Genomic DNA, 15,166 nt, shown 5'->3' with positions numbered 1-15,166 from the left:
ACCAGTAGAGTTAGCTGAATGTGGCTCATTAGCTTAACTGCTCAGTGAATCTGGGAGGATTGTACTGCGAGCCATGCTGCATGCTACATGCTAAAGAGTTTCTGGGCTCACACACCAGCCATGCTGCATACTAAACATGATGAAAGTATGACACTCATTTGCAGAGAAATCACAGAGCACAGAAGAGCAATTGTCTGAGAGATGAAGAAGAAACAGGGGAACGTTGCACTCACTCACTGACGCAATTTGTGACTTATCATTGTTCATGCGGGGCATCAATGGCCGAGCAAGCCATTCGTATTCTGAAATATTGAAAATATGTGCTACTCTGTTGTCGTAGACATTGTTGCCAGGTACTGTTGACTCAGAGCTGCCCTCGTGAATGTAGAGTGTAATGTCCATACCAATGTAAAGGCCGAGAGTAGAATCAATGCTTGCATCCTTCAGCTTTAAGTACTGTTTCATTTCTCTCCTACCCTGGCAACACCCAAATTTATAGCGTACAAAGAGAAACTAAATGATTTATTTAGAATGAATAAAACTCACATTGTACAGTTTCCTTCAGAGACATCCAATCTTAACTACATTCAGACTTATTCTGTGTGTTATTCCTCAAAAGTTTTATTCATTTGTGCTTCTTGAAGTCTAAATTTCTTTTGAGCTTGAGACTGCTCTCATTCAGTTATTCCTCTTTCACATACACATGCCTCGTTTTATGTTATCTGCTGATTTCAGCTACTGATCCGGTACCACTTCTCTCTTTTCCTCTCTCTTTTAAGGTCTACTCTCCTCACTGTGTAGAACTCAGAGAAATCATTTTAATTTAAGGGCACACAAGGCTGGGAATTCCTTAAAAACCAACTTGGCAACACCATGACTGAAGGGAATTGGATTTTATAATGACATCGAAATTGCATTTAATGTGCATTTAACCATAAAATCCTTCATAAACTGCAGCGGCACACATGTTGCCTACATGCAGCAGCGTCTCTGCGGTCTGATTTGTTTTCAATGGAGAGCTTTAAATGGCCACAGATGTGAGCCCATGCTCATGAAATGTTGATGATGTTATTGATGGGCGTTTTGCAGAGGTTAACTATGAGTCTGCAGGTTTATTAAAGTTATACGAGTGAGAAAACCCCTCCTTACCAGGGGGTATTGCTGTAGCAAACTCACAGCTCTGCAGAGAGGCTTACTGGATTCATAGTCTTAACACAGTTGAGCCTTTTGGCTCAAAAGAAGAGCTGAATCTGTCATGTTTCCTCTGATGGATTACTCTTGATGGATGCAGTGCTTGTACTTTTTGTGTTTAAACTCGAAGATATGTGATTGTAGTGCATGCTGTTTGGCTCAGCTCCCACCTTTTCAGTCCTTTAGTCAGAAGATCCGAATTCCGGTTTAGCCAATTACCCGATGGCCATTTTAAATGGACTCCAGGTTTCATTTTCAAATGTATATTTTCTTGGTGACTTTTACAAGGTTTCCAACTTAAAAGTGGCTTGGCCTGGTGGGAGCAACTTTTTTAGATGTGTTCTCAATTGTTCGGGTCAACAGTGTATTTAGATTTATTAACTTGATTTTTAATCGACTTAAGTTGTAATTTTTCACCTTCATCGTGCTGTCAAAGTGATTTTAAATCAAATAATGACAACACACACAGACACTCACACACAAAACAAATTCAGTAGTAAACTTTAGCTGTTCTTTTTACTGCTGCTGTTTTACTGATGTTGGTTTATTGTGCTGTCATTGAGGCTGATATCGGAGCACCATACATCTCCTCTACTGCTTTATCCTGTTCAGGGTCAAGGAGATAGTGTAACTTAGTGCAGCTAAGACTACAATTCTTGATGAGCTTTGTAGATCACAGATTTTACAGCCGAGCCACTCTGTTTTAAATCATATTGTAAAAATACATCAAAAATGGAAAATCTCAAATACTTATCCAGTCAGTCGACCAACAAGGTGGGATTCACCTGATTCAGCTGTGTACTCTTGGATGTTGCAGCTTTTATCAGCAACCTTGAATATTAACAATAAAGAATATTGCAGGTCAGAACTGGGCCAGATCCTTTATTGAAGAAAACAAGGTAAATGCTCTTGACCTTGTCTGGATAATTAAGGTCTCATTATTCTGACATGGTTGGTCTTTACGTGGAGGTAAAACTTAAAATGTTTTTTTTTTTTTTTATTACAGAGTGCAATCAGTTGAGATTTGTTCTACAAGACAGCCATCAAGGCATTACATATACTTCATTAACCACCTTTGAGATCTTTATCTTCTCTGCTTTTATGCACGCTTTGCTTTTGGATTATTTTCTGTTCTTACATGACATATCGGGCACAGTCGTTGCTGTGCATCTATTGACGTCGGGTAATGAAACAGTGGAAGTTAAAAGTTTCAATGGCTGCAGAAATAATTTTCTCGTGCTTTCATTTCACATCCCTTTGTTTTCTCTTTTACCAACAATTTAACTACATCCCAAGTGTGCATGAATCCCTGATTAAACAGCCAGAATGTGAACCATTCAGACATGTGTTTCTCGATGTTAGAAGGTTAGCTCATAACCTGTTTCTGGAGGAAGACTAAGATGCCGCATGCATAAGAAAGCTTTGGAGGGATGAAAGGGACACGCTGATGTATAGTGAGATAAAGTGTTTTCAGCCGAATTGATTCTCATCCGCCGCAGCTGAGACCACACACTGCACACAGTTCGCACATGCTGCTCTCCAGCTGCATGTTAAACCTAAATGCTTGTAAAAACCAAAACCAATCAAATCTCCTTCTGCGTGAGAGGGCAGGTGTTCAGCTGTGACTGGCAGCTTATTTGGATGTGTGTATCAGCGCACGTGTGTGTGTGTGTAAACTTGTGTGCATGGATCATAAAGTGCGCGGTTGCAGGGAGGCTGTGAAGCCACTTCAGCTGTCAACCAGCCATCTCACACATGGCGAATTTCAGAGTCGGGTCATCGGCTGAGCAGGGAGCTCTGATTTGATCCTGCAACATGGCCAAGAGGTGGAAACCTAACACCCAACACATACACACAAACACACACACAGACTTTCTCACTTCGGTTTCTTCAGGAGATTAGTGGTCATTTGTCCAAACATGTTCTGTAGATATTTCCGTCCGATGAGAAGACCGTGCATGTCTTCTGTCATTCAGGTGGACAGGGGATCAGCTAGCCTGAGGGGGGCAGTGTGGCTCTGTGGTCTATTAGGGGACAGGCAGGAGAAGAGTTACGTCTTGGAGACATCTTCACCTTGTACTCCTTCTTTCTCCTGCTGTCCCTCATTCAAATGCACATCGGTGAAATGGGACCTTTGTGCGTCACGAATCTTTTTTTTCCCTTTGTTGCTGCTGCAAGGTCTCATCGGCGCTTCTCTCAGAGAACTGTGAAATGATATTGACTCTTCACAGAGCGTGTGGTTTAAGGCCAGTGTATATCAGTGAAAATAACAAGCAATAATAAAATATAGAATGTCTTGTTGAATATGTTTTTCATCTACTCTCTTACAGACATGCCATATATCCATGCAGCTGTCACACACTGTGTTTATGAGTCTTGCTCGCTGTGTTAGCTCTCAACTGGTCTCAAGTCCTCGTTCTCCATGGTCAGTGTGTGTCTGTGTGTCTGCGTGCAAGAGAGATACACGGGACTCAGAAAGCAATAGAGGTGGGGGATGCTGAGGTAGGTTGCTGGGCTGTGATGTGCAGCTGTGACAGATGTGCATGTAGGAAGTATGTCAGGGGTGCACATGCACCAGTAACCAGCTCAGCCAGGTGCAAGCGTGCTCACGGTGTGGTGTAACCCTGAAGGCCTGGCTTCATGCATGACTTGAATGACAGTAGAACAGTGGACACACTGTACAAGATATAATTGGAATAACCTGGTTGCCTTTATGCTTTTAAGTGTGGTAACTCAAGTGAAACACTTTTGTGTTCTTAAATCATTCAAGTAAATTTGTAAATCTATCTTTTTTGTTAAATAAATTTAAAATACTAACCCTGTGTTGGTTGAGATTAAAACTGATGAGCCATTTAAATGATGTCAAATACCATGGGAGGCTTAAGTTATTATATAAAAGTCAACTTATTTCATTAGATATGTTGCAATATGGTATATATGAGGTAGATATACTTGCAACAAAATACAGAAATTTCTTTTTTGCACCTTCCATTCCACTTACTAACCAGAGATTAAAGGATGTTATACATTTTTTTGAGAAAATGAATAACATTTCAGACACCTGCAAACATCAGCTTCAGAATGAAAATAAAAAACAGGGCTTCTACCAATCCTTAAAGAGATTGCTGTACAGGGCAGAGCTGTACAAGTGCTTTCTAAGGAAAAGATGGTGGAAATATTCAGGCTTTTAGAACAGTAAAGCGTTTGCTTTAGCATAAAATGCATCCCGATTCAAAGAACTAAAATGAAACCTCAATACATGCAGGGATTTAAATGAACTCTTGAGGGTGATAAGGGCAAGAGCCCTTGTACAAGTAAGGTAGAGAGTAACATTTCGAATTTTAAGTTCAGATGAAGAGTAGTTGCCTTACATCATCCACTTATCCTGACTGTGTTTGACATTTTGGCAATAATTGGATCTTTTAAGATAGCTTTATTTCTGAGCCTGAGAGTTGCTGGTACATAAATGAAATTGGAAAACCTATAGAAAGGCAAATTTATTAATTTGTACGTAAAAATCAGAAAGAAAATCATAGGTTACCTGAGAATACTTACTGCTTTAAGGTATTATTACAAGGTTTTACTCCCAGATAAGTGAGGGATACCATCCCGGTAGATCCCAGGGCAATCTGACTCTCACCCCAGGGAGCTGTGTCTGATACAACTCCACAAGTGGAAATCACTATTAGGTGCTCAAACACCCTCAACTGGCTTCTGCTGTCTGAAGGAGCAGCTCTAATCTGAGTTCTTCCAGACGGCCAAAGCGCCTCACCCCTGCTACAAAGACCTAGCCTCGTCAGTCCACATCACACTTATACCCACAATCCCATTCTTTCTGACTGGCGGATTGCACGTATTCCACTGATCAGCAAACAGAGAACTTTGTAAGCTTAGCTCCAACAAGTCTGGTTGGAAAACCACATTGCTGCAGACGTTTGGCTCACTGTCCTGAATCATTTGCCACCAGGAGAAGCATGCTGGCAGAGTTTCTTTAAGAGAACAGATTTTCAATGAAGACCCATCATCCCACAGCTCAAAACCCTCAAGACGAGAATCAAAAGAGCATTCAACTTGCTTGATATAGGATTGACAGAACCTTTCCTTGCATCTAGGAAATTTCAGGCTTCTGGTGCACAACTATTCTACAATCCTGAAAAGGTTTTGTGTGAGAGCTCTGGGGGTCAACCAATGATTTTGCAAGCTTTCATGAAGGACAGGTTCAGTTTGAGGTAATAAGCACAGTATTTGAATAGATCGCACTTCGCCACCCTTGAGAGGTTATTTTGTCATGGAACTAAATTTCAGTTTTTTTTCAGATTCCCCTATTTTCCATCCCAGTTACTTTATTTGTCATCTCTTTTTAGCATTCAAATATGCACATTGATCAGTTGCAGAAGTGACTCTGGAGTGTATCAGAGCTCCAGTTTGTGTGCAAACATATCGACAAGAAGCAAACAAAAATGAAGCAATATAATGATCCGGTCTAATGAAAGCATGGCCAGCACAGTAATTAACACTAGACAAATTAATAGCTGTGAAAGTGAATGGGATGGATCCGTTAATAAAGGTCAGGTTGCTGAAGGACTCCTGTCTGTTCCCTGTTTCAAATTCAACATCCTTGTGTTGTATAGCCAAATCGATCAAATCTCACTAATTTGACTGGTGAGGGGTTATTATTGGATTATTCCCTGTTTTGTCACAGCTATGTGAAACACTTTTAAACATGTCTGTTTGGTGTTGAATTCTTTATTCTCCATGCTCCCTGATATGACGTTAGATGTTTCTGAATCACTTTTTGCACAGATAGCTTTGGCACACTGTACTTGCCGTTAAGTTATGCGTCCCATGTTGTTTTATTGGGAATGTAATCATGCGCCAGGCTACATAATAACCCCGGCCATGTGCGTCTGTGGTTGAGGAGAAGAATCACGTAATGAAAGAGAAGGCATGCAGTGGTAAAAAATGAAGAGCTTCTATGTTTGTCATCCCCACAGGGAGGAGAAAATTTATATTTGGCAAAAAGATGGAATTGGATGAAAGTGAGGAAAGAACTGAGTTTGGGAGAGGAAGATGAGTAAAGGGCAGCGAACTGGGGAGGAAGAGAAAAAGAGAGAGAGAGAGAAAGAGAGAGAGAGAAAAATTGCAGGCTGGAAAAGAGGAAAATGAAAGCTCGTGGTGTGTTTCCCTCGGGGCATGGCATCACTTTTCTTTAAGATCTCTGTGAAACCGTGCACACCTTGTGGAAGGGCCTGCAGTGAGTGCCTTCAGGCAGATCCGTGTGCAAGTGTGTACAGGAACACATGCTCTCACAGGCCTTTGAGTGCAAGAGCAGACACGCACGGCAATACTAATTAAGTGGTTGTTTATGTTTCTGTGATATCTGCTTTTACATCAGAGCAGTTTGAGCTCTGCTCCGCGTTGCTCTCCCGTTTGCTTTCCTTTCATGGGCTGCTCGTGGCGGTACAGTGTGTTCGCGCTCATCCCTCCTCCCCCTTCTACACCGCCTCCACAGTGTGATGCCTTGTAATTGTATGTGATTACAGGTGCATGGAGAAGAGCTCAGAGTGTGATCCCAAAGCACCGCCGCACAGCTCTCTGAGGCCAGCTGCGAGGCCCCCGCAGGCCGGCCGGTCTCGTGACGAGCCGGCTGACATGAGATGAAGCGAAACTCCGGATCGACTGTCTGCTTTGTTGCTAAAGGGGGTGACACACGGCGGGAGCTGAGAGGTCAAGCATACACATGCACAAAGAAAGTAAAACAAACAAAATCAGAGACCCATGGACTCATCCACTAGTGCGCAGCGTGAACCATTAGTTTTGGATTTCTTTCTGTACCCTCTCTACTCAGTCCACACACTGACCCTGAAATTGTCGGTTATATTTTTCCTTTTCGTACTTCAATAGCCTCCCTCGGTCGACTTTCTCACTTACTTTTCTTCATTCTCCTGCCATAAAAGAGTCCTGAAAGCCTAGCCTGTGATTTTCACACCCTTTTCTATCTTGCTCGATTCACTAAAAAGTGATCCCTCTTCAAGGCGAACCTCCCTTTCTCCCACTGGTGTTACACTTATCCCCATATCCCGCCCTGTCTCTTTGAGTCCTCTACAGGTGTGACCTAACTCCTTACAATTCTCTCTTCATTTCCTGGCTCGTTTCTTTTTTTTCCTCTTTTTTTTTTTTTCTTCACATGAAAGGCTTCCCACTACCCTCGCCTAACCCTCATTCCTGCTCTTTCTTCTTGATTCACCCTCGCCCTCCCTTTTAGCCCCAGGAGATGGCTGGGATAACAGGTGGAGCCACTGGTTTTAGGGAAAGAGGGGATCAAGTTTCCATCTGCCTGAAATGCAAGAATGCAGCATCACCCAGGGCTACAATGAACCTAAACAATAAACCACACACACAGCGGGGCTCAGGATGCGCCCGGTGCCGCTGTTACAAGCGCGTTCGATTAGAAAAGGGAACTTCTATTCATCCAGTTTATTAGCTTTTAATGTGATGTCTTGCTCTGTAATCACTTTTGTCACTATTGTGAAGGGTAAAAAAAAAAGAGGAGGCAGAATAATTCCCGTAAGCAAGTACACAAGCATGGCATGACATACAAAGCGCACATTAACCATTTCTTTCACTTCAGCATGGCCTTGTCTTTCATTATGTCAGCAGCTTCAATACAAAGACCTTCGTATTGTCCCTTTGTGTTTCTACACACAAGATGTGTGCAATATTGATGGAAACACTCTGGGAAGGTGTGGCACACATGATGATGGTGTGTTGAAGCTGGAAGCAGCAGCCTGAGGCAATCATACAATGATTTGACGGTGAATGTGAGGAAGAAGAAAAAAAAAAAAAGAACACCCGACCCGACATCAGCTTTTTGTGCTGTTGAGAGCTTTAAAAGCGACACTATCAGGCAACCTGCACCAGCGCTCATTGTCCAGCAAGCTTCAGTTTAATACCGGTCTGCAGTCACTGTGCTATTGTGTGCATCCTCCCAGCACTCCACAGCTATGACCGGACAGTTAATATCAACATTATCTCCCTCCACCACTTTGACAGCCCGAACAGCAGGAAGCCACTCATTATCTCCGCGGGCGCCTCGATGAGCCAAACTTTGCGCGCGAGCGCCGCTCGCACGCCCGCGCTGATTGCCGGGACAGAAGTCATTAGCCTCGTCAAACAGGTGTTAAAGAGACAGGGGACAGACCCAGTGTTTGCCCATAAAAGAATAACAGAGAGTGGTGCCATCATTCAGGCCTATCACGGAGCCCTCTGTGGAGGTCATCCCGTCCCTGCACCGTGAGCGCGCTGAGCCAGAGTCTTTCTGCGAGAGAGCGGCGGGGAGGCAGTGCACAGTGGGAGAAATTCATACAGCAGGAACAGATGCAGCGAGATGCGTCACGGTGGAGGTCTGAGCACATGTCAGGTTGGATATCCATCTGAGGTGGCCTGACGAGCTGAATATCGTGTACACAAATTTGTGAGAGTTGGTAATTATGCGTTTCTCTCTGAGAAGCTATAACAGGATGCTCCGGTGAAAGAGCGCAATGGATGGATGGAAGGGAGAAAATGTAGCAGTAATTGTAGTGGATACACAGGTAATTGGAAGCTAAATTGGCTTCAAAATTAAAACCAGTGAGCATTTGGTCCAAGTATTGGAAGCAGATAATCCGTGTGTGTACATGTGTGCGTGCGTGCGTGCTTGTGTGTGTGTGTGTGTGTGTGTGTGTGTGTGTGTGTGTGTCTGTGTGTGAGAGCAACAGTCCTGTGGAGAGACAGAAGAGGAAATATATAGACATGAATGAGGAATGAGGACTGGACATATTACAAAACAAACTCAATAACGTGATGCAAAATTAATGCTTGAAGAAATGACTTCAAGCTGGTTGGGGTTTCATTTGAAAACACTGTGTTTCATTAGAGCTGACATTTATAGCAATTTATTCCACATCAGTTGGTATATATCATCTTGTTCTTAGTCTGAACACTCAATCTGGATGAAATGGTCTGAGGTTCAATTCAACCCTGATCTCAGGAACACAAGCAAGTTTTGACCTTGTTTTTTAACTTATGTCTTTTGAATTGGTTTAGATTACAACATCAGTAATTAAGAAATCTTGGTTTCATTGAAATAGCTTTAAAGAAATAATTAGGTTACTTGGCACAAGGCCAATAAACATTCATATATATGAAAAAAGTCTTAAGGGAGACAGTCTTTTCCAGTGCGTTTACGATGGCTAGATCGACAAATAGCTCAACAAAGAGTTAGTACATTTGAAATGACCTCAGAGATTGAATAATCTATGGCAACAATATCTGCTGCTACCTAGGCCTATTTTAAAATGAAGGCCTTTCTTATTTCAGTAAGATGATAACAAGACATCTTTTTCACCAGCGTAGCGAAGAGACAAGGGATAAAATCCACTTCAAAACATCCCAAAATGTATAAAAGCATCCTACAATACATGTGATTTGAAACTCATAAGCATATAGAGTTGTATATCAACCGTATATGAGGAAGTATTTTACTTTTGACAGAACAACAGATCTTCTTAGTTATGAAACACCTCCAGAGTTGTTAAAAGACAAATTCCTTTAGTGGAGAGCAACTTTTAGCCCAACTTCTTTGATATGTTTCGAACAACAAAACTCCCTTTTAGCACATTCAATTTTTCAGTGGTAATGTTTGACTTGTAATAATATAATTAATTGTTCATCAATACATTGTACAAACATTTACTTCACTACACGACATTCATATATATGTAAGAAAACATCCTGGATATCTGTAAATTTGCTCTTCGTTTTCACCAATACTAAACTGATTCCATCACTTTCATATTTTAAAAAGGTCATCTTCTGAAGTTTTGTTGTTTTACAGCGGCAGTAAAGTCTCTATCTATACTCTGACCAAAGCCAATTCAAACTATTAATGATTGACTGGTGGCGGCAGAGCAGGTTTTTCAAGGACTTCTTTTTACTCCCTCTGTGTGGGCCCGCTGGCTTTCAGTTTTATTAGTTTGATAAAGAATTACACTGCTCTGACGTGTGATGTAGTTATGATTCAGGCTCCATTCTGTCACAACTGAGACACCGCACAGTATTCGGATCAGTTGTGTCATCTCATAAATACATATTGGGCAATTAGATATATGTCTTATGAGGGGACCAAAGGTGATTCTTTTGGTGCTTTTTTTTTTTTTTTTTATAAATGTTTCCAAGTTGTTCTTTTTTTTTTTAATGAAATAAGTCTAACCTAATACACTAGAAATTGAGCAAGCTATAACACCGAACAGTCCCCTTTATGATTTTTCTTCCCTTTCCATTTATGATTCAGGCTCTTTCCAGAGAACATTTTCCCTGCAGGTAGAAGTGTTAAAATGCTGCTTACATTCATTCATACAACATTACAGCAATAGCCATGAATGGCCTTCATTGGAACCGGACAGATTGTGGAGGACTTTAAATGTGACAACTTCATTAGAATATGGGCTTACAGCAGGGCAGCAGGAGAAATCTGCAAAGGAGCCTGAATCCTTTTTGAAGTGGGGAATTGCAGACGTAAGCGCTGAAAGGGCATCTTAGAGAACGCCATCAGTGCCCCATCTTGAAAATATCTGTCACAAACTCAGGACAGAGTGGGAGAGAAGGTTCCTTTTAAAGAAAAACAGTTGTGCAGTTACTTCTTCATTTTTGTTTGCGGGCAAGAAGCAGAAAAACAACAGCGCTGTGTCTGAGCAAGCCCCAACACTGTGAAAATGGCGGCGGTATCATAGCAACTGGCAGACATCCAAAAATGGGGGAGCAGTCTGTCACTGTCTACAAACATGTTACGATGGCGTGGAGACAGGTGGAGATGGGTGACTGAGGGGGCGGGCGTGGAGGCCATGATCCAGAGATGTAAAGACACTGGGTAGGCAGCGAGGGCGAAACAGGTCAGCCAGGTGTGCCGCTGTTGAATTTTAAGCACTTTGCAGGAAAGGAAAAGACTCTCCAAGGAGAATTGGCAGAGTTTGACAGGAGAGTTAGTACAGGCTTGTTCCTGAGGCGCCAGGTAATATATGATCAAAGGCCAAACAACAACAAAGAGGACATGTTGTGTATTATAAAGTTATTAAAGTCCTTTTTGACTCACGACTCTGGGTTTCTCTCCCGCTGTCAGTAGCTTCAATGACAACAGCAGGCCATATGCACGCACGTCCAACTCCTCAAAATTAGATGGCAACTTCAAACTCAACCAAACACTTGAACAAGTTTGACAAACTCTTGTGAGGTGTTCTGCAGTGGTCTGTATCTATCAAAAGTGCTCCAAAGAGGGAAAAGCAGTGAACTGGTGATTGGGTCATGGGTGGCCGAGGCTCACTGATGCACACAGGGAGTAAAGGCTGGCCTGTGCCGTCTGGTTCAGCAGATGAGGCACTCGAGATCAAATTTCGACTAAAGCTAATGCTGGATCTGGCGGAATGGTGTTGAAAGAGACAGCGCATCACAGTTTATTGCACATAGAGCTGCAATAGAGAACATACATAAAAGGAGGCAGGTTTTCATAATGCTATGACAGATCAGTGGATACTTAGAACTACCATTCAAGAGGCCAGCCGTTCAACTTTAGTAAGAAAATAACATGGAGGACACAAATGTATATCTTTTGAGTCAGAGTAAGTTCTCTTCTTGAAAAGCTAAACTCAATGTAAAGCTGCTGAAAGGCTTTATTAAAAAAGGCCTTTCTTGTAATTACTATTCATGAGACTTTGCTTACTATTCTTCTGTAACAACAGGCTCCAGGACAAAACTGCATGTATATGACTGAAAATCAGTCAGCAAGCAAAGTTTATTATTAAAGCATGTTTCACAGAGAAAGATTACAAAATGCTTAAACCAACAGGCAAATTGTAAAAATTCAAAGAAAACACAGATTTTTTTTTTTTCAACAGATTTGTTGAGAGTAGCAGCCACAGCGTGACACTGAAACCTGAGCTGAGATATCAGTAATGCTGCCATGAAAGCTCAACGCTTTGTTGAAAACATTAGTGTCAAAGCATTCATGCCAGGGTGAGTTTGTAAAAACATGCATAATACATCAGTTATCGGATTTTTTGGGGGGGACATTTCACTGAATTTTGCACCAGTAAGTTTCATTAATATTGCTTTTATGTTAAGATCGTGGTAATTTGCTGTTATTATCACTGTTAGATTTTGTGACAAAAATAGACGTTTTCATCATGTATGCACTGCTCCACAACAAAAAAATACTTAAATATAAATATTATTTTATAAATATATAAAATCATATTCACTACTGCCTTTCACTCATCATGGTGCTGTGATTCTAAAGACTGTAACTCAGATAAAGCAAGTACACAAGATTGAAGGATGAAAGGATAATATGAAGGAGGATTAGTAGAAATACGAAATGGAAGTATTTCTAATAAATGCGTTCTTGCTAAATGTTCAAACAACGTACCTCTGCACATTTCCCTGCCTAATCTCAAGCAGTTATCTGCTCCACTCCTTCAGATATATGCTTTTGAAAGTGCTCTCGGTTCTAAGAGATTATACATTGATGTCTACTAAAAAATTTAGGAGCATCGAGAGGGGTGTGCTGAATGACAGGTTTGGTTGTTTTTCTTGAGAGGCCATTGAGTGTGATTACTTTTTTTTGGGTCTTGATTTTGGCGTATCTGGATGTGTTTTAAAATGTGAGTTAGTGCGTTCGACTGTCTTGGCCAGACTTGTGTTGTAAAAAAAGATTTTTGATCTCAATGGGGCTTAAAAAAAAGCTGCCAGCACAGCTTCAATGCCTCTTGACATCTAGAACTCCACTGGAGGGATGAAATTCATTCTTCCTTCATGTTGAATTTTGATGACGGCTGCAGAGTGCGCTGTCACTCTGAACTCCTGTAGGTGATCAGATCTGGGCATGCACTGATCAAGCCTCTTCAGAATCCACAGATTCACTTTCATGATGAAGAAAAAATAGTGTGAATTACTGACGTCCCTGTAGACAGTTGATGTGTTTCTCACAATTTAACAAACGTTGTTCACATGGTGCCATTTCAGACCACAGCTGAATGCTGTTCTGATTGAGAAAGCTATTAAACTAACAAATGAACACAAAAACGTTACCTGCTTGTTTAACAAATCCTAAAATTGTAGTTTGAGTAAAAACTGTGTGGTTTGTTATTTGTACATACAGTATGTGAGGTACTGAATATTTTTAACAGCAGTCAAAATAAAAAAAAAACAATATCTAATATTCAGAAATAGAAATAAATGAAATTTGCTTTAAAAAAAAAGGTTTTTTATGCTTTAAAGAAGCATGATTTCTGGGTGATCTTCTTCACAGCCATCACTCGATTGTTAGCGACATCTGAGTACACCCTTGAAAGCAGACTTTTTGAAAATGATGAATAACTTGCCTCCCAGAAATAAAGTAAAAATGTTTATCATTTTGCACTTAGGTTCAATTTCAGCTTTCAGCGATCAGATTTATAACACTTAGGTGACTTTGAAGATTGGATCCTTTATTACTGACGTTCCACCATTGCTCCTACCCTGTATGATAGCATCATTAATCTTTATGTTCATCCACTCAATTATTGAGTTTTCCCTTCATTAATTTACCACCTATCACTATAAAACTATGATCGAATAGTCATGTAGAAATAATATAGTTCTGAAAGAAATTTAGAAGATAAATGATGAGATTTTGGTGCAAACCACTTAACATGTTTGCCAGTATGGATGGAGAGTACCAACACCGTTTCACAGAAACTCTGAGCTGCATTACATTTGGAAACATCAAGTTGGAAGTCAAATGCCAGTTGCGTCTGGATGGAAAGATAAATGGATGAGCCGAGGTGTTAAGAACTTGAGGAAAGCGCGCTGGGGACAGCAAGACGACGTACGGAGACTATTTGGCCACTCGGGGGATGGAAAGTCTGTCTCTGAGGATTTATTGAGGCAATAAAAGATAAGGTCACTGTGTTGTAGGCTTTAATATTAATGTGCCATTTAATGACCCTTACCATGGAAGAAACTAGGTTATCGGTGGTACTAAGATATGGCCTCAGGCAGTTATTTTGTAATGTGTGTGCAGTTGGACCACTAGTGGTGCTTCATAGACTACCCTTTTTAGTCAAACGATATATAGAGTTCTCTTTCAAGTAGGCAAGGTGAACGAATCCCCCGGCCGAGATCTTCTCATTTGTACTCCTGCCTATTAATGACTCCCCAATGATATAAGTTCAAAACAATAAAGGGTAAAGGGTAACAAAACTAATATTGCTACACTCCTAAACAAGATAAATTGTCACTGGCTTACTTATCTGTTTTCTAGAAAAAAAAATCCTTAAAACAGAAACAAAACAGTATGTGTGTGTGTGTGAGTGAACAAATGTACAATACAGTGTATTTATGCACACATTAGGGACATTGCAGTCCTTGTTAGGACAACCCCAAGATAATAAAATCAAACTTTCAACTTGTCACTAGTGTTACGTTTACATTAGAATAAGATCATGGAAATGCAAATAAGTAGTTATGGTTGGGTTTTGAATAAGTGTGGGTAATGTTCCTGACTTAAAGTGTGTTGGCACTTGTACTCCCAAGAGGACCTAACATGACTGCACACTGCCTAATGAGGACTCATGTCACTGTGGTGAAATCAGCATGAAATGATTGTAAGTCAATGCAATCGCCAGTGAGGCATAAAAAACTCCATGTATGCAATTCCTTATTTCATTCTGCTTCCATCAGTGTGTGTGGAGAAATCCTCGAACCCAGAGGCGGAGCCTGGGTCTCAGTACAGAGGGGGCGGAGCATTCTCGATGGGCCCTTATGATAGTAATTTTACCATTCAAACCTCATACTACGCCATCAAACAACACAATAATGCTCACTTTTATTGAGACAAGCAAACCTATATGCCTCAGAAAGCAGAATAAAGTCACAAACCAGTTCACAAAGTTGTTCTGAAGAA

The sequence above is a fragment of the Salarias fasciatus genome, chromosome 6 (genome assembly GCF_902148845.1).
Source record: "Salarias fasciatus chromosome 6, fSalaFa1.1, whole genome shotgun sequence".
Classification (NCBI taxonomy): Eukaryota; Metazoa; Chordata; class Actinopteri; order Blenniiformes; family Blenniidae; genus Salarias; species Salarias fasciatus.
This window is presented reverse-complemented; position numbering follows the sequence as displayed.